Source organism: Solanum dulcamara, chromosome 12 (genome assembly GCF_947179165.1).
Source record: "Solanum dulcamara chromosome 12, daSolDulc1.2, whole genome shotgun sequence".
Lineage (NCBI taxonomy): Eukaryota > Viridiplantae > Streptophyta > Magnoliopsida > Solanales > Solanaceae > Solanum > Solanum dulcamara.
This window is the reverse complement of record NC_077248.1, coordinates 61,795,139-61,806,142: the sequence shown is the minus strand read 5'-3', so window position 1 is coordinate 61,806,142 and position 11,004 is coordinate 61,795,139. Positions and strand designations below refer to the sequence as shown.

The 11,004-nt window shown below is 33.3% G+C and overlaps 1 long non-coding RNA gene across 1 annotated transcript; it reads right to left on the bottom strand.

Annotated features, from left to right (window-relative positions):
* Window positions 1–1,935: 1,935 nt before the first annotated feature.
* LOC129877409 (uncharacterized) lies at window positions 1,936–7,677 on the bottom strand. Its single transcript, XR_008763539.1, has 2 exons — window positions 7,197–7,677; window positions 1,936–2,104 (listed from the first exon to the last, which is right to left on the bottom strand). It is a non-coding gene; the product is annotated as an uncharacterized LOC129877409 (long non-coding RNA).
* Between the last annotated feature and the right edge of the window lie 3,327 nt (window positions 7,678–11,004).

The window sequence follows — 11,004 nt, the reverse complement described above, 5'->3', positions numbered from 1 at the left end:
ACTGATGAGATATCGAAAAGTTAATCCATCTATAACAGGTGAATATGTTTCTTCATAGCTGACTCCGGATCTTTGAGAGAATCCTTGTGCAACAAGGCGTGCCTTGTATCTTACAATTTCATTTCTCTTATTTCGTTTTCGCACAAAAATCTATTTATAGCCAACTGATTTCACACATTCAAGAGTTTGGACTACAGGTCCAAAACCCTCACGTTTAGCAAGTGAGTCTAGTACTGATTGAATTGTCTTTTGCCATTCTGGCCAATCATATCTACGTCGACATTCTTCAATGAAATTAGGCTCAAGACTTTCACTATCTTGTATGAGGTTAATTACAATATTATATGTAAAAATATTATCCACCGTAATTTTTGATCGATCTAAATTTATCTCATCACCGGTAGAACTTATTGAAAAATTTTCATTTACTTGAGTCTCGAGTTCACTGATTTCTTCAGAATTATCAGGAGTACTCAAATCTTGACCTTCTTTAGGGGGTTATTTTGTAGTATTATTTTTGTTATTCCTTACGCTTCTCTTTCTAAGATTTTTAACCTTTAAACCCAATGGTCTACAACGCTTCAGGCGTATTTGAGATTCAACAGCTATGATACTAGTAGAAGGTCCTTTTGGGACATCAATCCGGATAGGCACATTCACTGTAGGAATATGTGACTTAGTTATCCGTTTCAAATTAGTAAATGCATTTGGCATTTGATTTTCTATGTTCTATAAGTGGATGATCTTCTAGACCTCCTTCTCACATGTGCGGGTACGTGGATCAAAATGAGATAGTGATGAAATCTTTCACGTAATTTCTCTTGCGTGGTCCTTTTTCTCTCCCCCTAATGGCGAGAAAATTATTTCATCAAATCGACAATCTGTAAATCAAGTAGTAAATAAGTCTCTTGTCAACGATTCAGGGTATCGAATTATGAAGGGTGAGTCAAATCCAACATATATTTCCAACCTTTATTGAGGGCTCATCTTTGTACGTTGTGATGGTGCTATAGGCACGTATACTGCACAACCAAAAATTCGTAGATGGGCTATATTTGACTCATGACCAAATACTAGTTGTGACGGAGAATATTTATTATAATGTATCGGTTTGAGACGTACAAGTGCTGCTGTAAGTAAGATAGCATGACCCCAAACAGTAATTGATAAAAAAAAATTCATAGTAGAGGTCTGACTATTAATTGTAGGCGCTTAATAAATGACTTTGCAAGCCATTTTGAGTATGAACATGAGCAACAGGATGTTCAATTTTTATCCCAATTGATAAGCAATAATCATCAAAAGCTTGGGATGTAAATTCTCCAGCATTATCAAGGCGAATAGTCTTAATTGGATAATCTGGAATTGCACCCTTAATCTTATTATTTGTGCTAATATCTTCGCAAACGCCAGATTGCGAGATGATAAGAGGCACACATGAGACCATCTAGATGATACATCAGTTAGGACCATAAAATATTTAAACAATCCACTAGGTGGATGAATAAGTCCACATATATCTTCATGTATACGCTCTAAAAAGCCAGGAGATTCGATGCCAACCTTCAGAATTTTTTTATTGTCTTCTATTCTTTTATAGGTCCAACAGTTGAATTGTCCCTTAAATGTGAAATAATGACATGCTTGAGTACTAAAAATGTTATCTCTTAGTATGTGCTTATAGTCTAATGCTTCACTTGAGTTTGATTGGGGTAGATAGGTGCGTGGCGCGAGATTAATTGTTGGTATTCTGAGGGTCATTATAACTACTTTCACTATAAAACGATCTGTCACGATCCAATCTACTGGGTCATGCGAGCACCCACTCTAATACCTAAGTAGGAAAACTCTTAATTCCCAACCGATTAAATTATGCGGAAAATTATGAAAACAAGAATGTTAAACGGAAAGCCAATGAATTATGAGACTCTAAGCTAAAACAAAATCAAGATTTGAATTTATAAAATAATTAATAACCCCAAGGATCTAGTCTAAATAGGTACAAGAACTACTAAGATACAATATGTACAAAATAAAGCATGACGACAGCTCCCACCACAAGAAAGCAAGAGTAGAAATTGTTGGAGATCGTCTCCATCTTCACCTATGAAACAACATTGAGCCTACAACCAGATTATACCAAGTGGTATAGCAAGGGTAGTATCAATACAAACAACGCATACTGGTAGGCATCATCGGTCAATCTGATACATACCGTTTAATATAGATGAATCAACAGAAAGAAAATATGCTCTTAAGAAAAACACCGCCAATCTTTTATGCACCACTCTTCCATCTCACAACAAGCTCCCAATGTTCTTCAAGCCTAACACTCGTCTCTTCTAGTTGGTCCGTTGTCAACTCTAATACAAATCCAGACCTAGCCCTTCTATCAAATAGAGGAGTTCTCAAAACACACACTACCACTAAGTCTGTTATGCTAACATTCTACACTCACAAACCCATATGTCTACAACATGGACCTTAACCTCGCCTTTCACTATGCAGCAAGGCTTTACCAACCATTCTAGACTGGACACTCTTCTCAAGGTAGAACCTAGTCACTCCACGACCACACTCACTAGGTGCTTCTAACCCTCACAGTCACTTACTACACCAAGACTACCACATAGTCAAACTTTAAATTACCGGATCCCAACTTAACAAAACACTACTACTCTCCACCGGGCCACACACGACCTCATACATGACTCCATAAAATGCCACAAACAACCATAATATAGTCAACAGATGATACATAATTATATCACAAAGATAGTATTACACTTCCAATCCCTTGACTTGAACTAGTTTACAGAATGGGTAGGATCAATTATAACTAAGTCAATCCTTCGGTCCTTGCACATGTATTCACATTATTTCACAAAATGATAATTACCTAATAGCCCTCTCATAGAACCATTAAAACATACTTGGTCCTCTCATGGAATCTATACCCAGACTATTAGCGTGTTGGAATGTGACACCCGATTCAATAATGTATCGGAATATGACACCTGATTCAATCATGCATCAAAATGTGATACCAAATCTAATAATGTATCAAAACCTGACACCCGATCTAATTATGTGTCAGAACATGACACTTGATGTCAAACAACCACAATCAAGTCACAATCACAATTACAATGATCAGCCTCACGTAGTTACACAGTCAATTAATAGATTCAAGATATACAACTTCACACATTTAGTCATTTCATTAGGTTCGACTGCTTCCCTTATTCTCATGCAGGCATATACTCAATGGGGTAGTCAACATACATTAATAACATAAATGGGGAAAATCATCCACCCCTAATCATCAGACAATTCTTTCCCACAAGATATACATCAGATTTAACAACTAAGGCTACACGTGCAACTATTCATACTTCATGTCTGAAGCTAAACTCGAAATCTCTCATCAATTACCATTATATTAAATGATGGGCACAAGTTTAAAGTTACTCAATTAAGAAAATCTAGCCAACTTGGGCGCCAAACAGTCATAGAGAGGTATTGTAGCTCCAATTCTAGCTTCTGAACAACGGGATGGTGGAAGTAGGTCTAAATTTCATAAGTTGTAACTTTCGTTTCGCTAAAAATTTCCTTCTCCCTCTTTTCCAAGCCTAGAGAATTCTTTTGAGGGTTTTTGGGGTAACCCTTGCCTATTTTGGCACTTAGAAAAAAAACGAAAAAATAAGACTTCGCGTATATTAAATTCTATTCCTAATTATTCTGCTCTGGCGGCTCCCATCTCGCTGGGGCGGCGCCGTCATAGCAAAAATATTTCCGCTCTAGCAAGATGATGCGGGTCTAAACCGCTGAATATTTTAATGAAAATTTGTCCTTCCTAAGTAACGACTGTTGCACACTATTTTTGAACTGGTCGAAATAGTTCACTACATAAAGCGGTTATGCCTTTGATGTTGAATTTTTTTTAGAGTCGCCATCTAATTTTAAAGAAAATATTAGGAAAATCATTTTTTTAAATGTAAATGTAAACTCTGTTTTGATTTGCGAAACCAGTGAGATTCTAGGTAAGGATTTTGGTTACTCGAAGGGAAGGTGTTCAGCATTCCTAAGAGCCTATCCAAAGATAGTCCTTAAATTTAGTTTTAGAAAAATAATTATGAATATTTTATTCATTTATTTACTTTAAAAAATATTGATAAGAGAAGTTTTATTACTTTGCGAAAGAGGATAAAATACAACGCATGTTATATATATGTCTACAATATCCATGAAAAATTAAATAATAATATTTATTGAATAAAAAATAAAAAATAAATGTATTTGAAATATGTGAAAATTTATGATATCTATATATGTAGAAGTTGAGTTTAAAAGGTATGAGAGTTTGTTAATTTATTTATATATAGGATTAAGATGTAAAGATAAATAAATAACAGGCAATATATGGAGTATAAAATATAACAATATATGTAATGTATAGTAAATATAATTTGAGAAAATACGCGAAAAAATGAAGTTTTTCATAAAAATAATAATAGTACAAAAGTGTTAAAATATTATGTAAAGTTTGTGATCTTACACATATTCAAAAATAAAATATTCAAATGTATGTTGCTTAAACTTATGAGAGTTTTTTATTGTAAGATGATGATAGATACATGTGTAGTAAAATAATATATAAGTTAAAGTGTAGAGAGTTATAAGTCACATAAAAAAAATAAACATTTATAAAGGGGATAGTAGATATAGGGAAAATGATAAGTATGACGAGATAATAAGTTATGTATAACCAAAATATAAGTAAAATTATGCTTTGTAAAAGTAGAATATATACCTTCGTGCGTATTAAATATATATAAATATGTATGTATCTTGTATTTTAAATCTGTTAACAAATCTGAAATCTTGAAAAAAATATATTAAGAAACTAAAATATTTGACCTATATTTATCTTTAAAAATGGTAATAAATTAGATGTTTTGCAAAAAAATGGTTATTTAAAGAACCTAATTATTGGGGATCTATTCAATGGTTAATTAAATTTTGCAAATAAAATATATGGCCAACTACTGTTCTCATTTAACTTATTTCTAAAGGTAATTATTCTACCCTTTAAACTAATTTCGAATACATTTGGATATCTAAACAAAAGTTTTTCTTATTCTTTTTACTTAAGTTAAAAATCTAAAAGATATTGACAAGTAAACTAAGCGTCAACCAATTTTTAAGAAAAGATTTATTATTATTATTATTATTTGACTAAAGATATTGCCAAGAATTTATAACATACTATCAAATTCTTTATCAAATACTATTGTATCACACAAATAAAACTCAAAATAAAAAGGCGAGGGATTAAATATATCAAAACTTAAGAGATATGAAGACATATGTAAGAATGGGTTAGTATATCAAAACAATATAATCATAAGTAGTAAAAACAAAGGTCAAGGAACGTTGGACTCCTAATTTACAAGATTCCGAACTCTAACAATCCTAATAGCTGTTGGCCCGATATTTTGGGCCAAAAGTGAGTTCCAAAGTAGAAACTCCAGCCCTCCGATTGTACATGAAACATAAGAGAAAAAAACATAAAAATTTGAGTCATGTGGGAAAACAAGTAGCAAAAATAAAAAGCGAGAACATATAATACAAGTTGTGATAAGGCAGAATTACTTCGACAGGCTTCCATTGTATTTAAGCAGGGTGTTTTAAGACCTATGACACTACATGTTGTTATGAATCGAACAAGACATAGCAAAACAAATGAATCATGCTTGACAGGTGCTCAACAGTTGACTAGAATTACATACGTTCAATATAAGAGATGATGGGTTTGTAATCAACCAAAATCATATTTCAAATAGTCAAAATTGAGGCATCTTACTGGTAAACAGAGCACTTGGATATTTAAATCAAATCATTTGAAAGCAACAACAAACATTAGTTACAATAGGAGTAGAAAGATCAAGTTAAGTTATTCGACGAATGTCGATATTCTTAATAAAACAGATCTCAACAAACAACAAAAACATACTATATATGGGCAGTGAACTGGAAAGAAGGCCATAATCTATAGCTATTCACATAGCTTAATTACCCAAGAAATGCTAGTCATTTAAACACACACACAAAGAAAAATATGTATTTTTGGTTTGTATGAACTATTCTATATACTAAATTTGATAATCACACAGATGGTAATGAGAAGAGCAAGGTGTAAGTTCAGCCGAGCTGATCATCCAAAACAGACATATAAAATAGAAATTTAGAGGAGCGACAAGCATTCAGACATGAGCTGTGAACATTCAGACATTCTTACGTTCATTTTATGAATCAAACAAAATAAGGGAGGTGAGATTTAGTGAAACCATTCAACACTATTAAAACAAAGCATCCTTGAGAAAAGGAACAATGAACAATTATGAATTAACTGGAATTACGTTATGAACTAATAAATAGGCATCAGTTATAAATATGCTAAAACAAATACTCATCTCCCGTAGTAAACTCACAGGAACAAAATTTAAACAACAACAGTTCAATGAAAATTAATTAATGGGAGGGAGGAAAAGCGAGGACATTGATGTTCACTTTTTATTGACAGCAAACCACTAAAAAAGAATTCACATAGCAAGAATATTAATGAAAAGACTGCGAGTTATCTATGTCTTGAAACAACGAAAAAAATATGTGGAATGCTAAAATCGACAGATTCAAACCTGAAATTAGACGTAGGTATAAATCTAAAAAATAAAAATAAAGAAAGATTGAAACTAAGTTATTAAAAAAAAAAAAAACTTCACACTGCCCCAATACTTAAATAGGAAACTGCATTACTAATTCAAGAAAAAACAATTTTAATAGCTTGATGTAAAAGAATGTTAAACTAAAGAAGTAAGATATGCTATAAACTTGAAAACATACGGACAAACAGTCATATTTAATTAAAATTTAAAACAATAAACCTATGCTAGTATTTAAAACACAACTAGTTCTTTCCTAACTGATTAGTGATTATTAAGGCAGCAAACAGATTTAGATAGACACTCTAATCAAAATAGAGATTTGAACATACGATGTGAATACATTTTCTGTACATATTAAAACGTCAAATTTTCTGAACTCGAACAACCAATAAGGACTACTAAACGACTATTTTACTTCTTAGAAACTGAGAAATAAATAAATCATGGAAGACGAGGATGAGTACTGACCTTGTGTAGAACAGCAAACTAAGGCTTTGACGTTCAAAGATTTTGTCCAGGAACTCGAAACTCGGAGCAACAAAACAGAGGAAACCCAAGAGAAAGTCAAAAAGCTTGTAAATTTGTGAATCTATATATATCTCTGATTGTGTCTCTGCCCCTTTCGATTCTCAAATTCCTTGCTATTTATAGGCAAATCCGGAATTGAAAAATGTGGATTTGAACCAAAATCAAAGTCATTTATGAGGCAAAACAAGGAGGAAGTGGGAAAAGATTTCACAAATCTTAGCTTTTCTTGATTTAAACTGAAAGTTGCGAAAATTTTGCAGTAAAGGCAAGTGGATTTTCTTGAAATTGAAAGGAAAAGAAGGAGGTGGGGAAGGGTATCTTCATCTTTTCTGAGAAAGGGCCATGGGAGAGGAAGGAGCGTGGGTATGGAAAAAAGAAAGAAAAAAAAAGATAAGGGTGTAGGTGTACTGGTTATAGGAAAAAGTTTTTCTTGATTATGATTAAATAAAAACAAAAGCTAGAATTAAATAGTAGTAATAAGCTGGAGGAATTAATTACTATATGATTAAACTAATTTGGTACATTGAGCCGTCCACTATAATTATTACTTTTAATTTTTAAAGTGATGGGCTCGTACTTTGAGATCTTATTTGCTGATCATACACCATTAATATATACATATATATATATATATATATATAAGGATAAAAAAACTGAATTAACTAATATTAGTCATAAAGAAGCACAATCCATATGCATCTTATGTGGCCTACACGGATTGACTAATTTAAGGGGACTTGAATTGTTAAGTCTTTGCTCAAATTAGCTTATTTAAATTATAATTCAGTTCTTATTAAGTAGTCATGATTAATTAATTTGTAAAACTAATTAATTTGAAAAAATTGGCCATTCTTAAAAAAATAAAATTTGTATGAATTAGTAATTAATTAATTAATTAAGCTTCCTAATTTTGAATAATATATGCAAAATCTTTATTTTAATAAAAATATATTTAATCGAAATATCGATTTAACCCTTAAGAACAATATTTATTTGGTATAAATTTCTAAAAAACAAATGATAAAAACAAGTAATAAATATTTACATATATTTAATTTATTTATTATTTATATATAAGATATAATATTTATGAAATAAGTTTTGCCAGAAAATGAAAAAGAGTTTTTACCAAAAAATATATTTTCATACCCTTACAAAAGTTTTGTTATTTATTTTTATTATTATATACAGAGAACCAAAATTGATTGTCAACAATGACGGTTCGGGTCATTTCAATAGATACCAATTTATCCTCGTCCATCCCCGAAAGATAAGTGGAGGAGTAGACACGAGTTGATCAGAGTACCTTCAAAACTAACGGTTAACTCAAAAATGAAGGACTGCGAACCTCGCGAGTTAAGCATGAAAAGGACCCTAGAAAAAGGTTGAGCTAGAAAAAAGAGACAAATCAGGTCGGAGCGGGGCTACTGGGGCGGGATCCTACCGCTCTGGCAGAATCTCGGGATCAGTTTAGAGGGGAGAGGAATGGGTTCTCCCCATTTTTCTAATACTCACCCTCAAACTTCCCAAAACTCTCTCAATCGCTTCACTCTAAACTCTTCTGATTACTTCATTACTTACTTAACAACAGTAGCATGTCAAGAATCGATTAAGTAGAAATGGCCATGGAGTAGTTTTTCTAAATTTCAATGTTTTGCTTGGTTTGATGATATAAACATAACACGGACACTTCCCCTACATTCACAACATTTTGAGCGTAATGTTTATGAAAAAATATGTCTGAAATGGTTCCAAAATGGGTGGGGAAAGATGAATAGTGTTTTAATCAAGAACTTAGATTTGGGCACCATTTAGGTGTTAAAAAATGCTAGAATATTTGCATATTTAATCTGACAAATATTTGATGAAAAACAAAGTTTTAGGTGAATGGGTACCATGATCGCACTCTTGAAGTTTGACCCAGGTGAAGTCTTCTCTGACGTTCTTCATCCCACTGTGGCGGGGTCCTGGCCGCTCTGGCAGGATCCTATGAGACAGTGGCCTCTTTCCACTTTAATTGGAAAAGTTTTATTTTTCTTTTGCTAGGGATTATCTAATTTCATGGCGTCCTAATGTTCATTTATGATAAAATTGTAGGTTGATCAACGATGGCTAGAATTAATAAACAGAACTTGCCTTTTGTCTAGTTTTTTGATTTCACCAGTTGGGAGAGGTACCATGACTACTGAAACAACAAATTCCCATACGAGAAAGGTTTCCACATGCTGGGAGTAGAGGAGAATGAACCTGTGTTTCATGCCCGACTGGAGGAATTCAGTTGGGGCCCATTAACTGAAACTTCCCCTTCCGCACGCTCAGGTTCGGGGAGGGAGTTTTATGCCCTACTCCCCATTGTTCACTGGGAACCACATTCCGCCATCTGCATCAGAGGGATGGATGTCCCCATGAGTACTCAATTCATAAATGTCATGCTCGAAGTGCATAAGGTCTCCAATGCGTGTACGAGACCAGACTGAGGGAGATGGACCTAATTTGACTGCGTGATACATTTGTCGAGGATGAGTGTTAAGAACACATCTATTGGGCTACTACAGAGGGATTCACCAGTGCTTACTGGTCAGTATAAACCAAGAGATGGCTGCACTTGGTGTCTAGGAGGATCCGTCCATCGGGCTATCACGACTCGAACTAGGGTCAAGCTGTGACACGATGATCGAGATTATGAAAGATCCTAACCAAGCCATTTTAGTATACATCGCATACATAAGGTAAGGAACATATTCAAGTAAGTGGAAGTAACAACTCAAGGGAATGGGTATAAAGTATAGAAAACTCAATTAATGTCTAACCGGACTACATGACATAGCATCTAAACATGCCTCTATTCTAATCTTTTATGGGGTCTTAGGACAAGCTCTTAGCTCACCAGAAACAACATAAGAAATTCAATGAAACAATGTAGAAAGAAAGTCATGTCCTCGATGAAATGAGGACTCACCAACTCTTTGATATCTAAAGCTCTCTAGCCACGAATCGGATGATCGACATCTGCCCCTACATTATGAGACAATGTAGGCAAAATATATGATAGTACATAGAAGGTACTAAGTATGTGAAATATGCATGAACAAGCAAAAGGGTGTGAGCAATATGACATAAGATGCATGACCAACATAATAAATATGAATAAGGCTTTAAAAACATTTAAAACACATGAAAACTCTTGGTCAGTGTATATTATAGAACTTCATCATAAACTCATAACTTAACCTTCAAATTGTGTGGGATAAGACCTTTAATCGATATCTTAAGTCCATGCGAGCTATAACATGGAATTCGATGTAACTCCCACGTCGAGAAGAGAGAGGCTACTTGTCAAGGTAGTCTCCGTGATGGTACTCATTTCAACTCAATTGTGCTATATGTGGATACACTAGAAAGTCCATGAAGGCACTCTTATGCGGACAACGTTGTTTGGGACTTTAGGTTGCTACTAGGATTTTCTTTGGTAACTAACTGCGTTATCGGACCGAACCCCACCTATTAAGTCCTCTCAGTACTTAGTCAATATCCCAATGGAATTTATTAAAACATGATCATAAATATTATAGGGAAATATAGTAACTACCTATAAATATATCTTTATAAACATATTAATAGTAGCTCATTAACTTTAGTGATTTATAAAAATCCATATCTTCGATGAGAATTATTCTTATTACCATCTTTAAACATGATTGTGTGAGAATTGTACTTATCACACCATAATAACTATCTTTGATCATAA